This window comes from Macaca fascicularis, chromosome 12 (assembly GCF_037993035.2).
Source record: "Macaca fascicularis isolate 582-1 chromosome 12, T2T-MFA8v1.1".
NCBI lineage: Eukaryota > Metazoa > Chordata > Mammalia > Primates > Cercopithecidae > Macaca > Macaca fascicularis.
The window spans coordinates 959,504-986,619 of NC_088386.1; the positions used below are offsets into that span (position 1 = coordinate 959,504).

A 27,116-nucleotide genomic window follows, 5' to 3' on the forward strand; every position below is an offset into this window, starting at 1 on the left:
CGTGCCTGAGGTCCAGGGTCAGCTCCCAGCTGTCGCGACGCCGTGAGCGCAGCCCTGGCTTCCCCTCTGATGCAGAGAGCTGGTCACTCTGCCGGCAGCACTCAGAGCTCAGAACATTCTAGATGAAAGCAATGTGTTCCTTTTAAAATGGGGAACCGGGGCAGCACAACTGAAGCTCTACGACTGTCTCAACTACTGGGTTTCGGGGTAGCATTAGGAAATCGTGAGAATCCAAATCTCAATTTCATACAGATTCCAGATTCACTGCAGGTTCCAGAATTTCCTGAAACAGTCTTCCAATTTATCACTCAGGATTCCCTTGCCAAAGCTAATAAAGTCTACATTCCTTACGGACAACCCACTATAAGCACCACCACAAATAAGATTAACTGACGCCCGCCCTTTGCACCAAACCTATCAACTGTTACTCACACAAGACTGTGCTGGAGGCAGCTCTCAGCTGAAGCCGAATCCGTGAGACTTCATTATCCCCATTTTGGATTGAGTGTGAAGACTGTCAGCAAACCAGGGCCCCAGTGTGAAGCAGAGAACAGATCCTCTGATGCCTGCCTGAACATTTCCTTCCCACCTCTGACTTGCATATTGAACACCCTTAGAGCTACTGACTCACCCACATTTGCAGGTCATTTATCCAGCCACCAGGATAACACAATTATGCGATAACAATGCCTCCTCAGGGCTTTGTCATACTCAACAAGGAAGCTCAGAAGGCTAGGTAAGCGCAAGAAAGGGGGAAGCGTCCTCCAAACAGACAAAAACCAAGGAAAACCGTGCAGAGAATCTCGAAAGAGCAGAAACAGAGCCCGCTGTAGCCTTTCAGACCCTGCTGGCCGCAGCCCTGCGTTAGGTGGCACCATTTCCACGGAGGCATCCTGCCGGGCCCATTTGAAGGGTCCCACTTGCGAGAAACTCACCCCCACTTCCAGCTCCTGCAAGACCCGCTGCAGCCCCACTCCATCCTGGGGGCCGACTGTGCAAGTCTTCCCGGCGAGACCCCTCAGAGCCTGCACAGCGTCTGAGACTGGGAAGCACCAAGGATCCAGAAACGCACAAACCCGTTCTCCTCGTGCTGCTTTCTGAGTTCCAAGTTGTCTTAAGAACGAGTCCTGCATAAACTCCGGGCTGGGGAGCCAGCCACAGCCCAGCAGCACCCAGCTCACGCGCTCCACTCACCCCACAGAGGACCACGGAGGCCCCAGCATGCTCTGTCCGTGGGGCAAGACACCAGAAACAGCCACAGTTCAGGGTTCTGCCACCCGCCCCGCTGCCCTAATTACCTACTGTGATCTGATTTCTCATTGGTTGGAAAGGTGATCCCACAGCTCCGCTGCCCTAATTACCTGCTGTGATCTGAAATTGCATTGGTTGGAAAGGGGATCTCACTGCTCAAGCACTCCCTGATGCCTCCTTGCAAACAACATAAAAAATCCAAAACCCCTCTTAAAGAACGTTGACTATAACCTCAAAACAAGACCCATCCCGAGACCAGGGAAGATACACACGCACATCTGACACCTGGTGGGCGTCAGTGACCGATGCCACGGCTTCCGTGTGGCGTGTGAAGCAGGAGGCCTGTCGCGGTGACTCAGGCTGGGGTCTGAATAGGGGTCTTCCAAGCAACTAGGCAACCAGGATGCACACCCCAAAACCCAAGTCCCCGCACTCATGTACCTGGCAGAAATGCTGTGTAGCCATCGACACCAGTTGTGAACCAAGACCGATCTGTGTCCTGTGGCCCTCACAACGTCCGTACATGCCTGGGCCCACCACAGGCATGCACGGCACGCTGCTCGCCTCTAGTGGGGCTCTCTCCTGCCAAGGGGGATGGCCCTGAAGTCCGTTGAGATTTCCAGAGCTCTACAAAGTCGCCCTTCCTCCTGCTTGTTCAGAAGACCTAAAGCCCTGAAGACACCAGTGAGAATTGACCTAGCCTCTTAAGGCAGCTCAAACACCTAAACACAGGAACGCTGGACCTCTCTGCCCTCGAGAGCAGCCGATAACACACTGGGCTAAGCAGAAGGCACAAATGTCACATCCAGAAGCCAGTGGCGCTCACGTTTGCATTCCAGGAGCCGCCCATGTGAGTCCCTCCAAGGCTTCCAAGTCCCACTTGATTGTTTTCATCGTGTCTCTGTAATATCAGAGGCATTATATCTCATGGTATCTGAGATCGTCTCTACTTTTATGAGCACATATGCTCCCTGACTTACCATGGCATGAAACTGTTCCAATAAACCCAGCGTAAGCTGAAAATATCCTAAATAAAAAGTGCATTTGACATAATAGTTTCAACTTACAACAGGTTCATCCAGAGGCAGCCCATCTTGGGCCAAACAATGCACTGAGTGTGACTAGTTCACACCATCACAAGGTTGAAAAAAAAATCACAAATGTAACCGTTGGGAGCCAGGGACCATCTGTATTGGGGCTCCTGTCTTCAGAGACAACAGAAACCTCTTCTTAGACAAGAATCACAATTTATAATCCTCAAAATGTTAAACTTAGTTTAACAATCTAGAGGTTCAAACAAAGCCAAAGTAGGCCTACAAGGCCGTTTGTGCCATTCACTAAGACACACGACTCTGTAATAACCCTCACCACGGCCTCTCAGGGTGGGTCCCAGAGGCGGCTGAGGCTTGTGGCTACGGACACTAATGAAACCAAAATCAGAGTACGCAGGTGCAGTCAAGTCATATGACTTCTCCACTAGCATATGCACAAATGTTCATCAGCAAATCTCATCTTTGCTTTACCTCCCTCCCGTGACCTAAAAAGGAGTCCACCACACACACACACACCACTTCAAAAACATAATTAGTACTTGCATTCAATTCTGGGCATTCGAAGTAGACCTAATGGGTGATTAAATCTCTCCTCCAACCCATTGCTTAGTCTTCTTAGAGGATGAATGATTTTGCATAACACAAGTCAACATATAAAAGACCTTGTATAGAAACAGACTTTCAAGTGGTCCTCATTAGAGTGATTCAACTAATATACAAAGGACCCAACACACAGTACAGTGTATATTAGAAGAATGATTAATTTGTTCCCCTAAAAATCCTAATATCTACACAGAAAAAATATCCTATACAGATTTTTATCATTCTTTACCAGTATAGTCATACAAAGGAGTATCACAAAAGCAAAAGAACACATTTGGTTTGACTCACAGTTCTAAATTTAATATAAAATTGCTAAAACCACCAAGACAAACATGACTATGAAATATTTAACGATCTTCACCTAAATTCAAGTCATCATTCAACCACCAATACCTCTGCTCTCCTTACGGGAACTTTCCAAAAGTAAATTCTGGAATTAACAGGACAAATTTTTCTGGTGATAGAAATTAGGAAGAAATTGGTTGAAGGCGGTTCCTTGGCTGTCAAACTTTTTCTCAATAATATTTTGTAAAATAAAAGCATCAAACAGATCTTTACATTAACTTACAATCTATCAAGCAATACGAGAGCAAGCTTTAAATATTAGCCACATTCTGCCAGGGCTGACATTAAATCAGTATCAGTCTCATGTCTTGCAGCATCCACAGCTCATCTTAAAACGACTTAAGATTTCATAATTAATTCAATTAAACAACGTAAGTCACCTCCTTGATCTTTGACACGAAGGGGTAATTTTCCCCCAAAATAGTACCTCTTTCCTTGACATGATTTAATCTGTGGTTAGAGTATTTAACAGGATTTCTTTCCTTCTTAGAAAATAAAATACACACCTTTCCAATATGAAAAACTCTAACTGATAATGCTATAGCTTAACTAGGTCAAAAGCATTTCTTTTTAAGTTAAAAAAAAGAACCTAACTGCATCTTTGGACCTTATGTGAGGTAGTGTCCAGGGTCACTGGGACCCCTGCTTGGCCAGTTCAGCTTGGTATCAATTAAAGACAGAAACCCAAGCATTCACTCAAAGCCCCTTCCCAGCTGTTCATCCTAGTGGAAGAAGCCATGGGTACAAACGAATGCGGCATTCTACCGAGGGCTTCGGGGATAGGCTGCTTGAGAACATCAAAGTGGCTCACATCCCCCGAGTATAAAGCCAGTGACTGCTCTCAGCTTCCATCCACAGCAGCCAAGGTCTGGAATCACCTGAGTGCCCGTCAACAGGGGATGAAGGGAACGTGGCCCGAACATATACACGACCAATACTCCACCACACAGCGGAGAGCCCTGTCATCCGCGGCAGCATGGATGGAGTTGGAGGACATTACGTTAAGCAAACGAGCCAAGCAAGGAAACAGCGCATGTTCTCACTCATAAGCAGGAGCTGAGAGCAGATCTCATAGAGGCCAAGAGTAGGTGGTCAACAGGGCCCAGCAGAGCCCACTCATAAGCAGGATGGGCAGATGCTGGTAACGGGCACAAACACACAGCCTAATGGGAACACGAGACCTACTATTGATAAATCAGCAGGGGGATGGCAATGGGTCATCTACTGTGGATTTCAAAACAGCTAGGAGAGAATAACTTCACATAACCAGCACAAGGAAAAGAAACTATTTAAAGTGAAAGACATCCCAAGTACACAGATTTCATCAATATAGGGGTGAATCAAGGTATCACATGCACTCTGAAAATATGTACATATATTATGTATCAACAGAAACAAAAACCAATGACAGAACCATTTGCAAAGCACGTGCAGGAGAAGAATGGGAAGCCTGACATGGTGTGGCTGTGTGTCCCCACCCAAATCTCATGCTGAACTCTAACCCTGTGTTGGAGGAGAGCCCTGGTGGGAGGTGATTGACTCATGGGGGTGGTTTCTAATGGTTTAGCACGATCCCCCAAGTGCTGTCCTCATGCTAGTTCTCCTGAGATCTGGTTGTCTGGAGGTGTATGGCACCTTCCCCTTCAATCTCTCTCCCCTTCCAGCCATGTGAAGACATGCCGGCCTCCCCTTCACCTTCCAGTCTGATTGTAAGTTTCCCCAGATGTAGAAGCCTGTACAACCCACAGAACTCTATGCCGATTAAACCTTTTTTTCCTTATTACCCAGCCTCAGATAGTTCTTTATAGCAGTGGAAGAACAGTACAGTCCTCAGGACCAGCAATGTTTTCCTTCTACCCAGCGGCCAACAAGGTCCCACACCCTAGCTGGTTTTCCAAAGCTTTGCCAGAATGCTGAGGCTGTTTTGGAGATACTAACTTTCCCATCTCTGGCAAACCAGATGGGGCATCCTATTTGCCTCTTACCACCTTTCTCAGAGAAACCCCACCTCTGAAACAGCCTCCACCAGGGGCCTCCTTCAGCAGCAGCAAAGCTGAGTGTTCCTTACACTTCCCTTCTTCTGAACAAGTAAACATCTTGAGCTTGTTTTTCCATCTTCCCAGCTCATTGAAAAAAATATCTTATGCTTTCTATTTTCCTAACACACACACATGGAAGAGAAGTGCCGTGAGGGCAGGGGCTCTTGTTTTCCCGGATCTGAGCCTGGCCCTCAAACACTAGCCGAATACTAACACGATATCCAGAGGCAGAAATGCAAATATCCACATGACTTTTTAGAAAAGAGTACTTGCTTCTGTGGAGTGTCAATATTTGTCTCATTTCTTGAGACTCTGCTCAAAGTGATGAACCTGAGTAAATTAGGGCCTTTTTTTTGTAAATTGGGCCACAGAGCTCTCTAGGCACAGTCAGGGGAGTAAACGGCTGTGAAAGATGCAGCCCGATGTGAGCCATGGCCAGGCACTTTGGAACCTGGGATCCCATCTCCAGCCTTTCAAGGACACAGATGAATATAAAATGCAGATGGGAGAGTTCATAATTTGGGCATCTCTGTTCTTTTGAAATCAAAGTGCAAAGAAAAAGTTTTGTCTTGAGGTCTTAACCCATACTTGTTTTTCTCCTGAGGTTTTAACATTTTCTTAACTGCTTTTTTCTCCCCTGATCCTTGGGGAACTTCTATCTTCATATCTTCTTAAAAGATATGGTTAAATTCAACACTGAAATTTTAAAACATGCTTTCATATTTTTCTTTAAACTGATGTATCTGACGTTGGTGAAGAACTAACTGGGAGTATTGGTTTATTTTTATTTTTTTGAGACAGTCTTGCTGTGTTGCCCAGGCTGGAATGCAGTAGCGCAATCTTGGCTCACTGCAGCCTCACCTCTTGGTTCATGCCCTTCTCCTGCCTAGCCTCCTGAGTAGCTGGGATTATAAGTGCCTGCCACCATGGCAGGTTCATTTTTGTATTAGTAGAGACGGGGTTTCAACATGTTGGCCAGAACTCCTGACCTCAGGTGATTCGCTCACCTTGGCCTCCCAAATTGCTGGGATTACAGGCACGAGCCACCACACTCGGCCTGGGATATTCTTGATTATAACTGTAACATCCCTTTAATGAAAACAAAACAGAACAACAAAAAAAAACAACAGCTGTCTGAGAAGTCTCGAAATTAAAGAGCTCACTTGGACAGGGATTTGGACACCAGTTGAATGGCCCAGCACACCATAGTTACATGGGCCACTCGGCCTGTTAGATCCTTAGGGTATTTGAAGTCATGTGGATATTTGCATTTCTGCCTCTGGATATCGTGTTAGTATTCGGCTAGTGTTTGAGGGCCAGGCTCAGATCCGGGAAAACAAGAGCCCCTGCCCTCATGGCACTTCTCTTCCATGTGTGTGTGTTAGGAAAATAGAAAGCATAAGATATTTTTTTCAATGAGCTGGGAAGGTGGAAAAACAAGCTTAAGATGTTTACTTGTCTTCTGAAAAGTCAAGTGTCAGGTTCCCATGAGCCAGGCAGCTTGCTTACAGAAAGCACTGGCTGACTTGCTGGTTTAATGTTAAATGCATTTAAAATGTTAAGTGATCAAACCCCCCTCCCAGTGGGTGTGCGCGTTGAGCTGGCTGCAGTAGTGATGCAGACCACGTTCTTTCCTTTGGTTTTGCTTCAAGCAGAGCACCCCACACCCAGGAAGAGGCCAAAGGACGGCATCGAGGTCTAGGACAGATCTAAGGAGAGCTGCAGGCTGACTGCCTCATCGGCAAATAGTCTCTCATTTCAGAGAAAATCACTGAACAGAGTTAAAACACGTCAATTTTTAAAATTCATATTTCTAATTTCATCCCATTAGACCTTTTGAACCTCTGCCTCCCACCTAGAGAACGTCAGCTCAAGCCGATCACAGCGCGGTGCGATTTTCTATAAATAATGTGCACGCCTGCATCTGAGCTGAGATGTGAATGTCTGGAATGTGCCTGCCAGGCCCAGGAGGAACTGCAGCAAGTGTGGGGACACAAGCCGCTAAGGAATCTGATTTGGAGGGAACTGGAGGCAACTAAAACTAGGTCCACTGGTTTTTCTTGGTAAGGCTTGACCAGGCAAACTGTTGTCACTCTTGCTAATTCATGGTAAATGGGATGGGGACTTAACAGTAAGTAATTAGAGCAATTACAGAATTTGCTACTCAATTACAATGGCACAGATTCCTGAGAATGGAAGAACTGTTGCCCAGGAATAGAGTTCAAGAGGTCCTCCCCATGCTCCGGGAAACATGGCATTTCCACGCACCCCTGCTTTGGTCCCTGGCCACCACCATCCTGACTCGGCCATCTGATGGCATCACTCCCCACAGCTGGAAACACCTGATACCTCTTGTCACCCTCCCATCTGCCCTGCCTTCCTCCAGTCCGGGATATTCAGGGATGCCCACATACAGGACCAGGAAACCAGGGTTATCCCAAACCAGTGCCTGCATTCAAAGTCCTCCATGGCAGCACAATCACCAATGGCCAATACTCCCAGAACCTTCCACCTCAAAACGGGAGCACATCTGGATTCAAGCTGACAATGCTGCATTCTCTTTGCCATGTACACATGGAGGCATGTCAGGTTCCACCTAAACGTATCAGGTTCCACGCTGGTCAGGAGCCCAAACCTAGTCACTCTGCATGATCTCAATTCACCATCCACAGAGAAGCCTGCAGTTTTCCTCTGGTGCACGGTGTGGATGGTGGATGGTGGATGCATTTCCCCTGAAGACTCGGAGACAGGAGCCTGGCCAAGGAGGCCAGTCACCCCAGCCCCTGCAAGGCCCGGACGTGCCCCTCTGCTGTCTGCACACAGTACCCAAGTCTAGCAGCGCTGGCTCTGTGGTGGGATCCATCTGGGCCTGCAGAGGACCCGGGGCACAGGAACCGTGCAGCCTGGCTGCAGCCAGAGGCCTAAGGGATCCCCACGAGGCTCTCCAGCCTAGGTGCCCTCACCACAGGCAGAGCCATGCAAGAGAGTTGCCTGCTGAACTGGAAATGCCCCAATCTGCTCAGCCAACACAGAAAGACAACAGCCACCTACAGCTGATGAGCCCCGAAACGTGGCCACTGGGCCTGAAGGGTTGAATCTGGAATTTAATCTGTGAAGTTCTTTTCAAATGTGTTTAGCTATGTAATCAAATCTTTATTCTAATTCAATTTAAAGGAGCCTCTGGCTATGGGTTCCCTTGTCAGGCATCACAGCTCCAGGGAGTAAGAATGGGAGAGAGAGGCCCAGAGCCTCTCTGCATTCTCCACACTAATTCAACAAGTCATCATAAGGAAAGGCACTCCAGCAGGAGAGGTGTACACGGGAAGAACTGGGTTGGCCCTGACAAGCATGACCCCCATGGCATCACAGCTGCCTCAGCCAACAGGCAAAAGACAATGATGCCCACCTGGACAGGCCACCGGATGTGATGATGCACCCCCAAGCCCTAGTCCCACAGCAGCCAGAGACCACCAGCTGCTCATCCCGGGTGAAACACAAGCCCTGGTCCCACAGCAGCCAGAGAACACCCGCTGTTCGTCCCGGGTGAAACTCAAGCCCTGGTCCCACAGCAGCCAGAGACCACCCGCTGCTCATCCCAGGTGAAACAGGCAGAGCTACCCGAGCCATCAAATGCAGGAAGAATTAAGGAGGCGATTCCCACGACACACGTGACACTACCTGAAGACAGACACAGGCTTCGCTGTGAAAGTGCAGAGGACGGTGGAGTCCCTAGGCGGGCTGCTTCTTCCAACGATTCGGGAAGAAACCAGATCCATTTCCTTGTAGGAGAATCATTTGTACCGTGATTAGACAGAAGACAGAAGGTGGCTGATGTTATCAAATCATCAAGCACCTCACGGCTGCTTCTCCAAGGAAGGCCTGGAAACTTGCAGCCACCCGCGTAAGGGCCGCAGTGTTTACAATGGAGATACGGGTGACCGAGGTCTGGCTTCCTCAGGGAAGCTACATTTGAACTTTCACCACTGAGGAATCGGTCATTTACAGTCACTCACCCTCAACGCAGAAGAGGGCTCAAGACACTGCATCAGACTTCAACACTCAGGGTTAGGGTCAGGGTCAAATTCACAAGTTTTACAAGATGTATTTCCTTGGGATGCCAGAAGAGATGCAGCTTCACACCCCCCACCCCCCACCTCCATGGTTTGCTTAGCCCCTTCACCAGTGGATCTCACCAACAGATGACACATCCACGCCTCATCCATGGCAGCACAGAAAACCACTTGGAAGACAGCCACTCCCACCAAGCTTCCTGACTTTGGTCAGGAAAATCTGCATCATTTAAAATCTGCATCTCATACGTGAGATTACACTCCTCCAAACGACATTGCCACTGTCATTTCACCCAAAAGGGCTTTAGGAAATGACACACGGTCCAGACGCCAGAGGTCGCCGGCCGCCTTACTCTAGCCTAATTCCTTTGTGCCTGTATGGAGGCTTCACAGATACAGCCCATTAATGACCGTATGACAAGCTCAGGGCATAGACGAACTCAGTGCTTAATTTTTCCATTTATCCCCCTTTTGTTTTGTCCAGAAGACAGCTGAGAAAGGCGGGGGCAGATCATCTCGAGTGTAATGACTCCAGCCACTTCTCTTCACCCCAGGTCACCCCTCAGTCACACGCTTTTGAGAAGCCAAAGCAGTTCTGTTCCCTTCACTCTGGGTTCCAAGCACTAAATTCCTGTTTTATCAATTAGATTATCAAGCAGCCGTTTGTAATCTGGACTGCAATCTGATACGAAATTTAAAGCTAATTTAGGTTGCGGTAATAGCTCCTATTTACATTATAGATAAGGCATGAATGAAAACTTTAATCTGTTCATAGGACCTACTTTGTAAACAAACCAATTATTCAAGCAATGATTGTCTACAGTTAGATGCAAATTACTTTGCTCATAAAAGATTTTCCAGTAGGAATTTTTAAATCTATGGTCTGTCTTTCCTGAACCTGTCTCTGCACCTTTTCCTGAGTGCACAGCAGGACTTCTCAGGGCATCCCATCAGCAGACCCACTGAAGAGAATAAGCCCGCAGCCCCCAGCCCAGGAATCAAGTCCGAGCCCCAGCAGCCCCTCATCCAGCCAAGGCTTCCTCACCAGCACAGCACCCAGAGGTCTTCCAGGTTTAATGTCACGTGTGCGTGGAAAGTAGAGTGCTGGAAAGACCACAGTGGACATTCTACAAATGCAAATTCCCTCCTGGAACAGCTCAGCAACCCTCTGTACCTTCCCCAAAGTACCCATGCCAGGCAGGTGTAGAGTCTAATGGGGGTGCCTAGGAATCAGTATTTAACACGATTCTGATGAATAAACAAGTTTGAGAAGTCGGTCAGCAAGAGGCTGCCGTGGCCTCCACTCATTTGCAGGCTCTGAAGAGACACAGATTCAGGTAACAGGCCAGACAGGACAGGACAAGGATGGGGAGGTGGAGGGCAAATTCCATGGACCACCATCCGCCCCGCCATCCCCACTGAAACTCCATGATTTACGGAGTGACAAAGCCAGGGAGAAAAGATGCCCGCACCACACAAGGGACTGAGATTTCACCTAAAGCAGGCAGCAAGTGCCTGAGGGCCAAGGTTGGGCAAGCCAGGAGCACAGAATGGGATTCACAGGCCCAGAGGTGCCCCCCACACCCAGACCCCCTGCAGACCTCCCAAGCACTGCCTGTGTCTCCTGCCTGGTTTAGTTCCTCCTCCCCTTCTACTGTGTTGGTTTCTCAGCCACCACCCACCACCACACAACCCTCTCTACAAGCTTGGTGGACTGAAAAGAGCAGGGGGGTAAGATCTGGGCTCTGGGGCCAACGTCCTGCCTGAGACATTAGTTCCAACCCACCTAGCTGTGATGTGAGCCCCCGAGATTTCTCAAATGTGAGATGGGAAGGTAACTGAACCCACTCACCAGGACGGCTGTGCAGACAGATTACATATAGTCACACCTCAGCGTCCAGCACACGTGGGACCCCAGTCGTGTTGTCCCTGATGGGAATCCCTCTATCTATGCCCCTTCTGCTACCAGAGCCAACTCCCAGCAGCAGCTGTGGAGGGTGCATCCTCTATTCCCACTCCACTCACCTCCCATCGCTCCACGCAGTGACCTGCCACGCAGCGGCCACCAGCAAATCCGGCCCCACTGGATAACCGACCACCAACCCCCTCACTTTGGGGCGTCTTCCACTTTCAGTTCCAAAGCAGGCCGAGAAACCGCCCTCAAGGGCAGTCACCTGTTCCTTATTGCATGTAATGACCTGCCACGCAGGACCACCAGCAAACCCAGCTCCACCATCCAGGCTCCTGTGGATAACCAAACTCCCACCCTCCGACCTTGGGGCATCTTCCACTTGCGATTCTGAAGGGGGCTGAGAAACCTCTCTCAAGGGCACTCACCTGTTTCTTATTGCACGTAATGGCCTGCCAAGCAGGGCCGCCAGCAAACATGATCCACCGTCCAGGTTCTGGTGGGTAACTGCCTCCCACCCTGCTTCCTCCTGGGGTGACTGGGAGGCTCAGAAACTGCCCTCCAAGGGCACTCATCTGTTTCTTATTGAAGTAATACCTCATTTACAGAAATCCACTTTGACTTCCAGCACTGCAGGTGTGACAATTTAGGAATCCTGCTTGCAAGCTCCAAGAGCTTGAGGTCACGTCCACCTCACCAGCATCCCAGAGACCCAGCACTGTCCCACTGTTTAAAATTCCAAAATACTCCTTCAAAATGCTACCGGCATTTGCTTTGCACATAAAATGCTAAAAACCTTCAAGTGAAACAAATATCTTTAACAGTCTGATATAATGACATGTGAGTTACACGTCTGCCAAATTGTAAAGCCTCAAGCATTTATAACATTTTATGTACTGTCAAACGGTTCATTAATATAAATTACGAGAATCTCCAAGAAACAGGTTTTTTTCTGGCATTAGATGACCAAAGGAAAACTGGGTTCTGGCTGGCTTGCGGGCCTGTAGAGACAGACATATCTGCTGACACAACCAAGCTCCTTCCCACTGATGTGGCCTCATCCCAGGCCCCTCACCCGGATGCCCGCAGGCCCCTGGAGGAGCAAGCTGACCTGTCCACATTTCTCAAATGCACAGCTGTTGCTCACACTGCAGATGGAGCTCAAGGCACGAGCAGGCCACCACACTAAAAATAGCACTCAGCGTCCGTGCCAGGTGATGGTGGTTTTCACTCCATCCCAAAGCCCCAGGTATGAGTTTACAGCCATGATTACCACATGGATTTTTAGACCCTCAAGACATACTTTGTTTCCTTTTATGCAACAAAGTTAAAAGACTATCACTCAGATATAGACTCTGAAACTGTGGAATAATTATTTGGGAACAGAGCCTCTGCCAGATCAGGATAAGCACTTGGGACAACACCCCGTGACCTCGGTCCACACAAACCCATCCGGACCAGAGACCTCCCGCACTGTAATTTCTGTGGATTTCTGTAAACCAGGTATTAGTGCAATAAGGAATAGATGAGGGCCCTTGGAGGGCAGTTTCTGAGCCTTCCAACCACACGGCCACATTAAGGCTGAAGCCGCGCCACCTCCAGAAACACTGTCCCTCGCCGAGGTGTGCCTGGCTTCTCCCTTTTTCCAAAATTTAACAAAACCTGAAAGGACAGGTCTGTGTAGAAAAACACAAACTACTTGCGATTCCTCTTCCCAGTTCAGGCTGTAGGAAGCTCGTTTCAGCCCTCACTGTGTTCTGACTGTGGCTTGGTTCCCATAAGAAATAAAGTCAGAATTCTAGTCCCTGTCTCCTGGGCAGTGTGGCAGGCAAAAATACCTTCAGTTACATGAGGAAAGGCGTGGCGAGCCCCCTTCCTTCAGTAAAATTGCACAGTTCCCAGAACCCTGATGCCATCCCCCTCACACCACTGTGAACACCTGGACAGAGCACATTTCAATGCGTGCACCTTTGTGGGCTAGTTTTCTATTTCTCCACTAAATCACCCCAAATTTAGCGCCCTAAACACTGACTTATTTTCTCACATTTCTGGAAGCTGGAGTCCAAAACAGGTCCCACCAGCTAACGTCGAGGTGTCGGCAGGGCTGGCTCTGGGGAAGCGACCGTCTCCTTGCCTCCCGCAGCCTCTAGAGGCTTCCGCATCCCCTGGTCCATATGGCACCTACTGTCTTCAGGACCCACAGCGGCCCTGATGGCCCTCCAACAGGAGGACACAGAATGTCAGGAGCCCAGGCTCTAAGTGCTAAGGCTAAACCTCCCCCACCCTCCCAGCTCCTCACACATTCCCGTGTGAGTTAATATAGATTCCACTTTAACTAGTGTCACCTGTGTAAGGGGTAAGTGCCCAGCTGTGAATTGGTTAACCTCACCCACACAGACCCGGGAAATAAACTCACAGGCCATGGACCACTCCACAAGCAATGAGTGACCACCTGCTCGGGGACCTCCATGGCCCAGCAGAGCACTCCGGTGCCTCCCCGTGGACTCAGTCTGCAGCGCCAGAGGGCCCTGGATAAAAAAGACAGCTCCCATGTCCGGAGGCACCCACCCGCGGTTGGGTTCCTGGTACTTTAAGTAGCCCAGGTGGACAAGCCACGCCCCGTGCAACTCCATCACAAGAATAACGGCTGCACGTGGCGAGTGCACGGGTGGCCACCCCTCAGTTCAGCTGACAGTGTTAAGCAAATCACCACCGTGACGTCAAATCAGACTCATCTGCTGGCATAGTCCAGGCATCGGCCCCCAAGAACATTCTGGATCACAATTCACAGTAGTGATTGTGATCAGGGCCACACGTGGCTAAATGTATTTACAGGAGGACGCCACAGCCAATCTGGCTGGACTGAGGGCATTTCCCACTGTACATTCTTACACCATTTTATTTGCACTTTATTAAACTTTTATGGCTTTTTTCTGCCTACTTGATGGGGCTGTTTCTTGTTCTTATGACTGCAGTGATACTTCAGGCTACAACTATCAATGTGTAAAATTAGTTTGGAAGGCGCCTTATCATTAAACATTTCACAAGCAAGCAGTCAGAGGCACCTAACCCGGAGGCCTCTTTTCTTCTCTGAGCCAAACCTACCTTGGACTCAAAGAAAACGGCACACGGAGAGGGGCTGGATCTCCAGCGCCCATTCCTAGGGGGCCTCCTGGGGAGCAGATATGGAGGGAGAAGCCCTGGGCTATGGCACTGTCGTACTAAAGAAAAATCTATTTGGGTAAATGTAAGCACCAGACATAAGACATTAAGCAAACCATGAAAAGAAACCACTAACCACAGCTTCTCCAAAACAGAACTAAACACCCTTTAGTTTGAATTGGAAAAGCAGAAGTGATGATCAGGATACAAAAAAAAATGACAAAGTATCTGAACACAGGAGAATAATCAAGGGCCACTGTCTCTTCCTGTGTCAATGGGAGTCTTGCATCTAAGCTGGATTTAGAAGGTTACTACTTTGGACTGAAAGTTATACCCAACCCTAGTTTGTAAGCAAGTGGAGCAGAACGCTTCAATTATTTCAAGGTTTAGCGGTAAAGCTCTGCAACTCTCACAACCATTTTAATTGGTGTGAATTTTAAAGTGAGTCAATCTGTTGGCTGGAGTATCTAGGTTTAACCACGGGTCATGTTGGAAAATTATTCCAGTTGTTTTTGTTTTTCCTACTGAAGATGCATTTGAACGTTCTTGTAGTTTGCAATTGGCTGGTTCTGATGTTTGGTCCTGAGGAGGCCCAAGTACCCGGAGAGGGAGAATCTGAAACCTCAAGACACTCGAGTGCTGTCTGGGGAGATGGAGACCCCAACCCGAGGGCCACTGACGGACTCAGCACGGGCTCAGGAGCGCCCGAAGCAACAGGCCACGTATTTGCTGCTTACAAAACAACATAAGCACACACCCCCAGGTGTGCACACACGCTCTGTATACACTCACGTCTGTCCGTGCCAACACCAACCCACAACCCCGAGGTGTGCACACATGCTCTGTACACATCTGTCCCTGCCAATGCCAGCACACATTCTGTACGAGCTCACATCTGTCCCTGCCAATGCCAGCACATATCCCCAAGGTGTGCACACACGCTCTGTACACGCTCACATCCCTCCCTACCAATATGAGCACACACCCCCAGGGGTGCACACAGGCTCTGCACATACTCACGTCTGTCACTGCAGCCTGAGTCAAACAGTCACAGAGAGGCAGAGGAGGAGGAGGAAGGACATGATGGGCACTGAGGTCCTGGGAGGGTTCCCCTCCTTACTTCGGGAGAGACCGCTCATGTGATCCTGCCGTCACTCGCCCTTCCGCCTCCATCCTCCATCCTCCCACAGGGATCAGGAGGATGCCCACTGCACAGAGCTGTGATGAGCATGAACAGAAGATGGCAGGAGCTCATGCCAAGGTGCTGAGCACGGAGCCTATGGAATGCTTCTTTCTGCTGTGGCTGACATCATCAAACAAGAGGCTGACATGGCTTCCGCACAGAATGTCACCCGCTGAGAAACTGAAACGTGTGACCTAGGAGCCTGCGAAGGTCTAAGAACAAACCAACAAACCAAACGGGTTTGTTTGTTTTTCAAACACCATAGCCTGTTTTTTCTTTTTTCTTCATGCTCTACCTTGGGTATCATTTAGTTTAATTTCAAAGTAAGTCCAATAAATACACAAAATCACAGGACTGAGCATGGAGCATTGTTTCACTTCCTGTCCTCCAGCCTTTAGGACACATTAAGGAAAGACATGATTCCAGGATTCCCATTAGAAAGGCTGCCCTGAGGCACCTGCTGGGGCAGCCAAATTGCAGCAGTTGATGCTGCCCCCAAGCTGCTTGGATGAAGCAGAAGATTCCGGAGGTCTCCTCTCTTCTGCCGCTCACCCAGGAGAGAAGGTGGGGGGAGTAAGGTGAGAGAAGACAGGAAGAAGGAGGGGGGAGGGGGGTAGAGAGGAGGGGAGAGGGAGGGAGAGAGGAGGGAGGAGGAAGGGAGAGAGGAGGGGGGAGGGAGGGGGGAGGAAGGGAGGAGGGGCATGTTCCATCCACCAAGGCAGCTACACTGCAGAGAGAATGGAGGGTGTGTTGCCTCTCAGGACAGCAAGTTGAAGCTGTTTGTAATTATTAGCATAAACAGTGACCAGCTGAGGACAGGGCTGCAATTGGAGTTGACAACGTTTTATTTTCATAGTTGATATTGGGGACCTGGACCTAAAGCACCGTACCTTGCCCTTTCGCCAGATGGGCCAATGCCTCTCTATACTTGACTCTATTTGACTAAATAGCTGATATTGACTAGGAATTATGACGTGTAGGTTACCCCTTACCATAGTAACGTCAAACTCACGTTCTAAATGCAATTTGCTCAGGGACTAGCTTCTAACTCTGGGTAGGAATGTTAAGCTCTGTTCAGTTCAATTCAGTAAGCATTTATCAAGAAACTCCTAGACCAAGAGCTCTATTAGACACTGGGTATGGGGTGATGGGGATACGAAGATGTGGAATTAGAACTCGAGAAGCTCAAATGCTTCCATTTAATTCCCTAATGCAATTACTAAGCTTCAACCTGATGGCTGTAATGTCTAAATTCACTTTTTCTTTATTCCAGTTCTACATAACAAAGCATAAGTAATCACAGAGGAATGATTCTGTGTTGGACTATTCAGTGGACAGAGAAGAGCATTCTGACCGGCATGAGACACTGTCTCCGTTCCCAGGGAGCCCGTGAGGTGGCTGCACGGAGCACACGCGTGAAGATTCAGGAGCACGAGCGTCAGGTGATGGGAGGGGCACGGAGACAGTACCAGACAGATGCCTGCCGAGGGGCCGCTGCAGCCGGGCTGGCCGGGAAGGTCACGGGAGCGGGCACAGGCATCTCCCTCCAGCCACACGTGGTTTTCATGAGGACACATGCAGGGAAGGGGATGACACCGAAATGCTGTGGCGCTGAGGGGAGGAGAGGAGGGACACAGGGCCGAGGGCTGGCCACCACCCCTTGCATCCCTGCCCCTATGAACGCTGCCAAAATCAGCCCCAACGGGGAGAAGTGAGGTGGGTGAAAGAGGTGGACAGACTTGACTTCCATGGAATTCACAGATTCCAGTCATTAAAAATCCCTTCTGAGTTTTCATCTGGAAAACTTTGCAAATGTATTTAGCAACAAGAGGCAGAAGATGAAGCCAACACAGTTGGGCTCAAACTGCTGCCCTTCTCCTTCTCTCTGCATCCAGGACCCGCCCTGAACCCCTGAGTGCAAGGACCCCGAGCTGCCCAGCCCAAGGGAGCGGCCCCTGACCAGAGGAAGGAGCCGCACAGCGGGGCCCCCAGCACGTGGATGGCAGGATCTGTGCTATCTCAGTCCCACGACCCCAAGCAGAGAAGGCCTGGGACTCCCAGCTGAAGTTCTGCTCTCTCCTCTGTCACCAAAGTCGAGAAGGACTGAGTGAGACCAACGTCGCACCTGCTGGCTCCTCGGTGGCTGCCGATGTGGCTCTCAGGCTGCGGGTGAAACCGTCTAGGGAAGCCCAGACAGTGGCGAGAATCACAGCCACGAGTGTTCCAGGGGCCCTAAAACACAAGTGCAGCCTGAGGAAGGCAGCGCCCGCTCAGATCCCCGTCCAGGCTTGTATGCCACACTCGAGAGGCACACGACACCAGAACATCGTGCTTTAAGTGACTTTGTGGGGTGTAGGAACACAAAGTGGGGCCTCGAGTGGCTCAGAAGTCACTCCCACCAGCCCACAGGGACCCGGGCGGCCCCTCTGGATGTGGCTGGCGTCTCTCCAGGACGGGCTCCAAAGTCCTATGGAGGAGGTGAGCGTCGGTCTTGCTCTGACCTGAGGAAGGCCCCTGACAAGTATCCTGAACATGCAGGTACACAGCTGGCTGACTCATCTGAAGGGACCTGCTGAGCCACTAGCCAGGGAAGGCTGGAGAGAACTCGACTAACACACGATCCCTGCCGAGGCGCCCACCTGGGCCGCCCAAGAGAAAACTACAGAAGCTGTGAAGACGGAGGTGTGCACGGGGCTGGGAGAACCCTGGGAGGAGCTGCACTGGGGACCAGGAGGGACGGAGGGCTGGGCCCCACAAGCAAACGAGGGAGGCGCTCAGTGCCATGAAGACCCCGCTGCACCCACAGCTGCAGGCCTGGTTGGCAACACGACCTTGTCTGCAGGGGCCCAGGAGCACGTGTGTTTGGCAGGAGCTGCCCTCCTGGAACCGCACTACGGGTACGGTCATTTTAGAGGCAGGTACCTGCTATCAACCATGACAATCAACCATGCCACCCTGAATTACAGCCATGTCCTCAGCGGGTCACTCTTTACGCTGACAATTACAAAGAGTTTGAACTCGCTGTCCCGAGAGGCAACAAGCCCTTCGTTATCACGGCCGCAAGCCTCTGTGCAGCCCTCCACCCCCATCCTTTCCCGTCGGTGCAACCTGAAGTCCCATGACAGTGACTCAAAGCCAGCCCAGTAGCTTCAGTGCAGGAAAAATCACAAAAACTCAAACACATCCTAAACATGGGCAGTTGGTAGGAGCTGATTCCTAAATTAAACCTGTTTGGAGGCTTTCTGGGCTAGCACAGCTCTGATCACAGGCTTGTGCTTTTTGCTCCCCCTGAAGGGCGGCGAGGAGGCCGGACTCCTCTACGTGGAGCCTGCCCTGTGGCCTCGGTGGCCTGTACCAGACAGCGTGACCGTTGCCGCAGTGAACACTCGGCACAGCGCAGCAGGCTTGGGGAAGAACAGAAAGTGACCTCTAAGCCTGCAGAAGACGCTAAGCCACACACAGCCTCACGTGTACTGCGTGTCAATCATGGCCGAAGCAGGAACGAGCTCTTAATAGTTCCAGTAAATGCAAAGGTCGCCCTGGAAAACTGCGTGAACCTTTCTGACTACTCACAGGTGGGGAGCCACTGCCTGAGACACAAAGGTAAAGAATTCACCTGAAACTGCATATTATAAAACTTATTTTTAAATGATGGCGCTTAATTTGAAAGACTCCCAAAGAATACTGCATTAGAAAGTGACAGAGTGAAACCGTGAAGCTGACCACAGGAGTCCCTGGAAATTTTGCCAAATGTTGTGTCAAAACTGGGAAACAGAAGAACCACACCTGATGAAACATTCGATTAATCACTCGAGTACTCCCCACATACGAAGCTATGTTAACAAGTGTTCCAAAGGTGGAGAGGATGCTATTTCTTCCGATTTCGCAGGGGATGTACACCACCCCTGCAATACGGTTCCTAACATCCAGGGAGCAAGAGGATGATATTAGTCTCAATATTGCAGGAGGTGTACCCTCCCTAGGGACATTGTTCCTAATATCCAGGGAAGTAGAGGAGGATATCACTCCCAATAGAGCAGGGAGTGTACACCCCTTCTGTGACATTGCTCCTAATAGCCAGTGGGGGAGAGGAAGATATTACTCCCAATATTGCAGGGGGTGTACACCCCCTTGTGATATTGTTCCCTATATCCTGGGAGGGAGACGATGATACTCGTGGCAATATCGCAGGGGGTGTACACACCCACTGTGATATTGTTCCGAATATCCAGAGAGAGAGAAAATGATATGACTCCCAATGTCGCAGGGTGTGTACATCCTCCTGTGATATTGTTTCTTATATTCAGGGGGAGAGGATGATATTACTCCCAATATCGCAGTGGTTGTACACACCTCCTGCGATATTGTTCCTAATATCCCAAAGGGGAGAGCATAATATTTCTCTCAATATGGCAGGGGGTGTACACCTCCTTTGTAATATTGTTCTTAATATCCATGATGGGAGAGGATGATATGACTGCCAATATCGCAAGAAGTGAATAGTCGCCTGTGATATAGTTTCTAACATCTAGATGGGGAGGGGATGATATTACTGCCCATATCGCATGAGTTGTAAAACCCCTTCGATATTTTGCCTACAATCCTGAGAGGAGGGGATGATATTGCTACCAATATCGAAGAAGGCGAACACCCCCTTGTGACACTATGCCCAATGTCCACGTTGGGCAAGGTGGCTCTTAATAGGCAGCGGGGGAGAGAGGGTAGCTATTAGTCTCCACCTCGCTGGAGGTGCCTCACCACCCTTCGAGGTGGCTCCTAATAGCCAGGGGGGGAGAGGAGGTGGCTATTAGTCCCCACCTCGCGGGGGGTGCCTAACCCCCCTACGAGGTGGCTCCTAATAGCCAGGGGGGAGAGTGGGTGGCTATTACTCCCCAACTCGCGGGGGTGCCTCGCCCCCCTATGAGGTGGCTCCTAATAGCCAAGGGGGTGCGGGTGGCTATTACGAGCCACCTCTCGGGGGTTGCCTCACCCCCCTCACAATATCTCTGTTGGCTGTACATCCACTACAGTACAAAGAATAACATTATCTTCTCTTCCTTTAGCTCTTGAGAATATCACATGGCAGGGAACACACCCTGCACTATTGGAAGTAATATCATTCTCTCTTATTCTGGATAGTAGGAACAATATCTCAGGCGGGTTGGACAACCCCTGTGATACTGAGAGTAATATCATCCTCTTCCAACGTGGATATTAGGAACCATATCACAGGGGGCGTGTTCACTTCTTCGATATTTGTAGCGATATCATCCTCTCCTCCCTGGGTATAGGAAACAATGTGACAGGCGGAGTGGACACCCCCCACGTCTTGGGAAGTAATTTCCCTACCTGGATATTAGGATCCACGGTGGACACACAGCGTGTTTACGATTTTGTGAGTAATAGCATTTCCCCCATAGACATTACGAGCAGTATCAAAGACGAGTGTACATGCTCTGCAATATAGGGAGGAATATCATCTTCTCCCCGCCTGGATATTAGGAACAATATCAAAGGAGCGTTCATAACCCCTGCAATACTGGGAGTAATATCATCCTCTCCCAGGTGGAAATTAGGAACAGTATCACCGGGGGCGTGTACACCCCCTGCGATATTAAAAGTAATATCATCCTCTTCCCTCCTGGATCATGGGAACAACATCACTGGGGGGTGTACACTTTCTGCGATATTGGGAGCAACATCATCTTCTGTGCCTTGGAATATTCAGGACAATATCACGGGGTAGGGCTTGTACATCTTCTGCAATATTGGGAATGAAATTATCCTCTCTCCCCCTGCAAATTCTGAAAGATATCACAGAGTGGGTGTTCACCTGCTGCGATATGGGGATTAATACCATCTTCTCCCCTTCTGGATATCAGGAAGACTATCACACGGGGGTGTACAGTGTCTGTGATACTGGGAGTAATATCAACCTCTCGGCCTTGAGATATTAAGAAGAATATCACAGGGTGCATGTACACCCCCTGCCATATTGGGAGTAATATCAGCCTCTCCTCTCCATGGATATTGGGAACAATATCCCAGGCTGGGTGTACGCCTCCTGCTCTATGGGGAGTCATATCATCCTCTCCCTTCCAGGATATTAATAACAATATCACAGGGCGGGTGAACACAGCCTGCAATACTGGAATTATTATCATCCTCTCCCCCTCCGGATACTAGGAACAATATCACAGAAGGGCTGTACCCTCCCTGCGATATTGGGAGTAATATCATATGCTTCTTCCGTGAATATTAGGAGCAATATCACCGGGTGGCTGTCCATTCATTGCTTTGTTGGGAGTCATGTCATACTCTGCCCACTGAGATATTAGTATCAGTGTCACAGGGTGAATGTACACCTACTGCGATATTAAAATTAATATCATGCTCTCAGTCCCTGGCTATTAGGAACAACATCACAGGTAGGTGTACACCCCCTGCGGTATTAGGAGTAATAATATGATTAATTATTAAACATCAATGATCAATTTTGATAATTATCAATGATATTAATAGGATACCATTATTAATTATGCATACTTTTGTTAAATATATGATTATGCATGCTTAAAATTAATTATTAATATTAATATCATTTAACAATATTATTAGTTCTTTTTTTTTTTTTTTTTTTTTTTGAGATGGAGTCTCGCTCTGTCGCCCAGGCTGGAGTGCAGTGGCCGGATCTCAGCTCACTACAAGCTCCGCCTCCCGGGTTTACGCCATTCTCCTGCCTCAGCCTCCCGAGTAGCTGGGACTACAGGCGCCCGCCACCTCGCCCGGCTGGTTTTTTGTACTTTTTAGTAGAGACGGGGTTTCACCGGGTTAGCCAGGATGGTCTTGATCTCCTGACCTCGTGATCCGCCCGTCTCGGCCTCCCAAAGTGCTGGGATTACAGGCTTGAGCCACCGCGCCCGGCCTATTAGTTCTTAATATTAATTATTATTTTATTACCAGCATCTCTTAGTATTGATTTAAGTGATATTAACTGCTGATATCATTATTTTATTATTAATAGTGATCTTACCATTATTTGACTAATCATTAACATTTTTAACCCGTATTAATTTTTACTATCTTTACTGTGATTATTAATAACGATGATTACTATTAATTTTTATTATATGTATTAATTTTAATAATTAATAGACTTGTTCCTGATATCCAGCGGGGAGAGGATGATATCACTCCCAATATCGAAGAAAGTGTATACCCCTCTATGATGTTATTCCTGATAGCCAGGGTGTAGAGGATAACATTATTGAAACTATCACAGTAGGTGTACATCCACTTGGTCATCTTGTTCCTTATATACTGGGTGGGAGAGGATGATATGACTCCCAATATGGCAGGTTGCGTAGACCTCCCCCGTGATATTGTCCCTAACATCCAAAGGTGGAGAGGATGCTATTTCTTCCGATTTCGCAGTGGGTGTACACCACGCCTATGATATGCTTCCTAATATCTAGGGGGCGAGAGGATGATATTAGTCTCAATATTGCAGGAGGTGTACCCTCCCTAGTGATATTGTTCCTAATATCCAGGGACGGAGAGGACGATATTACTCCCAATAGAGCAGGGGGTGTACACCCCTTCTGTGACATTGTTCCTAATAGCCAGCGGGGGAGAGGAAGATATTACTCCCAGTATTGCAGGGGATGTACACCCCCTTGTGATATTGTTCCCTATATCCTGGGAGGGAGACGATGATACTCGTGGCAATATCGCAGGGGTTGTACATATCCACTGTGATATTGTTCCGAATACCCAGAAGGAGAGAAAATGATGTGACTCCCAATATCACAGGGTGTGTACATCCTCCTGTGGTATTGTTTCTTATATTCAGGGGGAGAGGATGATATTACTCCCAATATCGCAGTGGTTATACACACCTCCTGTGATATTGTTCCTAATATCCCAAAAAAGGAGAGCATAATATTGCTCTCAATATGGCAGGGGGTGTACACCTCCTTTGTAATATTGTTCTTAATATCCATGATGGGAGAGGATGATATGACTCCCAATATCGCAAGAAGTGTACAGTAGCCTGTGATACAGTTCCTAACATCTAGGTGGGGAGAGGATGATATTACTGCTCATATCACATGAGTTGTAAAACTCCTTTGATATTTTGCCTACAATCCTGAGGGAAGAGGGTGATATTGCTCCCAATATCGAAGAAGGCATACACCTCCCTGTGACACTACGCCCAATATCCATGTTGGAAGATGAAGACATTATGCCCAATATCACAGGGGATGTACACCCACCCTGGGATATTGTTCCTTATATTGAGAGGGGGAGAAGATGCTATTGCTCCCAATAACGCAGGGGCTGTGGCAGTACACCCCTCCTGTGATATTATTCTTAATATCCTAGGGAAGTGAGGATGATACTACACCCAATATCGCAGGGGGTGTACACCCATCCAGTGATATTGTTCTAAATGTACTCCACCTACCACCACCAGGGATATCGGTCCTAATATCCAGGGGAAGAGAGGATAACATTATGCCCTATATCGCAGGGGAGCGTACACACACTCTCTGATGTTGTTCCTAGTATCTAAAGGTAGAGACGATGATATTACTGGCCATATCGCAGGGGGTGTACACCCTTCTGTGATACTGTTTTTGACATTCAGTAGGGGAGAGGACAACATTAATCCTAATATCGCAGAAGGTGTACAGACCCCTGTTATGTAGACCCTAATGTACAGGGGAAAGAGAAGACTATTGCTCTCAATATCGCAGGGGCTGTAACCACCCCGCCCCCTGTATATTTTTCCTAATATGCAGCAGGGTGGAGGCTCATAGTACTCCCAATATCCCAGAAGGTGCACACCCACACCTGTGATAGAGTTCCTAATATCCAGCAGGAAAGAGGCTGATTTTACTTTCGATATCGCAGTGGATGTACACAGCCCCCAAACCTAGGATATCGTTCCTAATATCCAGGCGGGAAGAAGATGACATGGCTGACAATATCGAAGTGGGTGGACACTTCTTCAGTGATATGGTTCCTCTTTTCCAGGGGGTGTGAGGATGATACTACTCCCAATAAAGTAGGAACCATACAGCCACCCTGGGATTTTGTCCTTAATAACCACAGGGGAGGGGAGATATTACTACCAGTATTGCAAGGGGTGTACACCCCTCCTGTGATATTGTTTCTTATATCCAGGAAAGGAGAAGATGGTGTTAGTACCAATATCGAAGGGATGGACAGCCCCATGGGATATTGTTCTAAAGACACACGTTGAAAGAAAATGAGATTCCATCCAATATAACAAGGGGTGTACACCCCGCCTGTGATATGAATCCTAAAACCTAAAAGAAGAGAGAATGACATTGCTTCCAAACACACACAGGGTATACACCTACCCTGTGATATTGTTCCTGTCATCTAAAGGAAGAGATGATGATACTACTCCCACTACCGGAGAAGGTAGATACCCCCCTGTGATATTGTTCCTCATAACTTGTGGGGGAGAGCATGATATTACTTCCAATATGACAGTGGCTTGACACCTAATCTGTGATATTGCTCCTAATTTCCAGTAGGTAAAGTATGATGTTCCTGTCAAGACAGTAGTGGTTGTACAGTCACCCTGTGATATGTCTCTGAATATTCAGGGAAACACAGGACAACATTACCCCAAATCTCTGAAAAAGTGTACACCCGTTGTGTGATATGGTTCCTAATATCCGGAGGTGCAGAGGATGATATTCGTTCTCCGATCGCAGGCTGTGTACACACAATCTGTGAAATTGTTCCTAATATCCTGAACAAAAGAGACTGCTAATAATGGACACACATTGCAGGGGGGAGTAATTGGCTCTTAGATCCACATCGCGGGGGGGTGAGGCACCCCCCACCATATGGGGAGTAATAGCAACCCCCTCTCCCCCCGACCCCCAGCTATTATGATCCACATCGCACGGCAGTTCAGGACACCAGTCCTGCCCCAACCTTAACCCAGAGAGTGGGTGTCATGGGACCACCTCAGGGTGGGTGACAGCTCAGCTCTAAGGTATCCCTGCTGCCAAAGACCAACTGTTCCTGCTAGTTTGAATATGGCCACAGGGTCTCTGTTGGTGAGACAGACGACCATGAGGTAGACACCCTGAAATCTAGCATGACAGAGCTCAATGCCCCCATGAGAGGCACCATAGCACACAGACTTTGCAGACATACTAGCGAAGGCCACAGCAGGCCCTGAGTGAGGAACAATCTGACCAAGATCCTGGGATCCTACTGCACAGCCCTTAAACCAGGGACTGGAAACTGTTTCCCTAAAGAGCCAGGAATCAGTATTTTCAGCTTTGCCACTGATCTTTGTCTCAAAGATGCAACTCTGCCACGGCTGGACGACAGCAGCCTTCTGCAGGTGGCCTGTGAAGAGATGGGCATAACTGCACCCCCATAAATCTTTACTTATGGACATGGAAACTTCTCAGTGTCATGAAGTGTTATTTGTTTATTTGTTCAACCATTTGGAAATGTAAAATCCATTCTTGATTCACGAGCCACAAGAGCAGGCAGGGACAGGCTGCCCCTTGCCGACCTCTGGACTGAGCTTAGAGAAGGAAATGACAGGCTGGGTCAGCGCAGCCTCTCACAGCAGATTCGCTGCAGGAGGGTCCTTCTTAGCAACCACTTCTCATCCTTCGTCGTGGCTTCAAGTGCAATTCAGTTGGAGAAAGAGAGAACAGAACCGGCCTCAGCAACAAGAAGGAAGGAGATGCAGGGTCAAGCAGCTGTGTGGATCGATCACACTCAACAGTCACACCAAGCAGAGCATAGGCAGGACCAGACGGAAGGGGCCGAAGTGGAGGCTCTCTGGGGTGGGGGAACTCTTGGTGGGCAGGATTCTCTACCTAAAACTCATATAGAGGTTCTACACAGCAGTAGTTAGAGAAAACACACACTAAGAAAAAGGCCAAAATAAAAATAGGACACCAAGTTTGGCCAACTGGGTCTCACAAGCCAGTAGGTAAGAAAGCCCAAGTGGGCCCACCAGAGGAGCTGGAGGTGCGTTCCTGCCTGCAGGGGGCCTGGGACACCACATTCTCACAGGTGAGGACCGAAGCTTTGGGGAGGAAGCTGTCAGAGTCACCCAGTGAGCTGATCAGAGCTGGAGCCACAGAGCAGGTGAGGAGCCCTGGCCACGACCCCGTGCGGGCTGAGAAGCTAGGGTGGGGCACACCCCCAGGGGCCGATGCAAACAGTGGACCGCGGGCCCTCCTCCTGCTCAGAGGATGCTCAGCTCCCAAGGGACCACCAAGGCCTGGAACCCAGGGACACACCATCTGACCATCATGCCCAGGCCTCCTGGACCAGGCAATGTCCAGTACAGGCAGGCAGTCTGGGCTTGGGGCCAGGACAGGGGTGGATGGTCCTGCTAGGCAGGCCTCCTTCTCCCTACCAGCTGGGCTGGTTGCACTGTAGTTTTGGTTCTGGCAACATATTGCTGCCCACATTGGCCACACCAGT

The 27,116-nt window shown here is 49.0% G+C and overlaps 1 long non-coding RNA gene and 1 pseudogene across 5 annotated transcripts in view; both read right to left on the bottom strand.

The window, feature by feature from the left end:
• The window catches only part of LOC123571641 (uncharacterized), a 117,345-nt gene extending 103,783 nt beyond the window's left edge, over positions 1–13,562 (bottom strand). For all 5 annotated transcript variants that reach the window (XR_012420996.1, XR_010579810.2, XR_010579812.2 and 2 more), the window contains exon 1: positions 13,314–13,562. This is a non-coding gene — a long non-coding RNA (uncharacterized lncRNA). The remainder of the gene's footprint in view (positions 1–13,313) is intronic.
• A 4,284-nt stretch (positions 13,563–17,846) lies between these two features.
• On the bottom strand, positions 17,847–18,521 carry LOC135966480 (uncharacterized; annotated as a pseudogene).
• Between the last annotated feature and the right edge of the window lie 8,595 nt (positions 18,522–27,116).